Genomic DNA, 1,200 nt, shown 5'->3' with positions numbered 1-1,200 from the left:
GGTACAGAAATGTTTTGGTACCCTCCCCCAGATCTGTTCCTCGACACAATCCTATCTCGGAGCTCTACTGACAATTCTGTCAACCTCATGGCTTGGTTTTTGCTCTGACATGCACTGCCAACTGTGGGACCTTATATAGACAGGTGTGTGCCTTTCCAAATCATGTCCAATCCATTGAATTTACCACAGGTGGACTCCGATCAAGTTGTTGAAGCTAAGCTTGTAGCGTCATACCCAAGAAGACTCGAGGCTGTAATTGCTGCCAAAGGTACTTCAACAAAGTACTGAGTAAAGAGACTGAATACTTATGTAAATGTGATATCAGTTTTTTGTATTTTTTTTGTATAAATAAATTAGCAAACATTTCTAAAAACCTGTATTTGCTTTGTCATTATGGGGTATTGTGTGTAGATTGATGAGTAGAAAAATAAGTATTTATTCAATTTTAGAATAAGGCTGTAATCTAACAACATTTTGAAAATGTCTGAATACTTCCTTGAATACTTCCTGAATACTTCCTGAATACTTCCTGAAGGTTTTGTAAATAAGGAATTCCTGTTTTTTCTTTTTAATTTTAAACATTTGAAAACCTGTTTTCGATTTGTCATTATGGTTGTATTGTGTGTAGATGTCTGAGGATTTTGTCTTTATTTAATCCATTTTTTTGTGTTTTATTTTTAAGGTATTTGTGTTCAACAGATGCATATCTGTATTCCCAGTCATGTGAAATCCATAGATTAATAAATGTATTTAAACTGACTGATTTCTTTTATATGAACTGTAACTGTTGCACGTTGAGATTTATATTTTTTGTTCAGTGTTGTTGCAAAGTTGCGTATTAGTTACAAAATGCTAAAATTGTCCGTGATGAGATTCGAACACGCAACCTTTCGATTGCTAGATGTTCGTGTTATACACCCAACCCACCACCATCTCCTTATTGTTTTTGCCTTAAGTAACCTTTTCTCTTATGAACCATACCAAATGTAACATATCATTCTAATGTTAGTGTACCGGATTTACATTTACTATGTGACGTCTAGTCTATGAGACCAGGCTGATCAACAGATTGGCATTATAGAGGTTTCAGGGGCAGAATCGTGAATGGATGACCAAATAACATAAATGTAACAAATATCCATCTCAATTTGACTCAACAATACCATTGACTGGCAGTTATGGTAGAATATCTCCCATGTT

The 1,200-nt window shown here is 34.8% G+C and overlaps 1 long non-coding RNA gene across 1 annotated transcript in view; it reads right to left on the bottom strand.

Annotated features, from left to right (window-relative positions):
• LOC121839588 overlaps positions 1–1,200 on the bottom strand; it is an 8,084-nt gene that overhangs the window by 4,858 nt on the left and 2,026 nt on the right. The gene's annotated exons all lie outside the window — the stretch shown is intronic.

Source organism: Oncorhynchus tshawytscha, linkage group LG16 (genome assembly GCF_018296145.1).
Source record: "Oncorhynchus tshawytscha isolate Ot180627B linkage group LG16, Otsh_v2.0, whole genome shotgun sequence".
NCBI classification, from domain to species: Eukaryota; Metazoa; Chordata; class Actinopteri; order Salmoniformes; family Salmonidae; genus Oncorhynchus; species Oncorhynchus tshawytscha.
The sequence above is the reverse complement of the archived record's forward strand: the minus strand, read 5'-3'. Positions and strand labels throughout refer to the sequence as shown.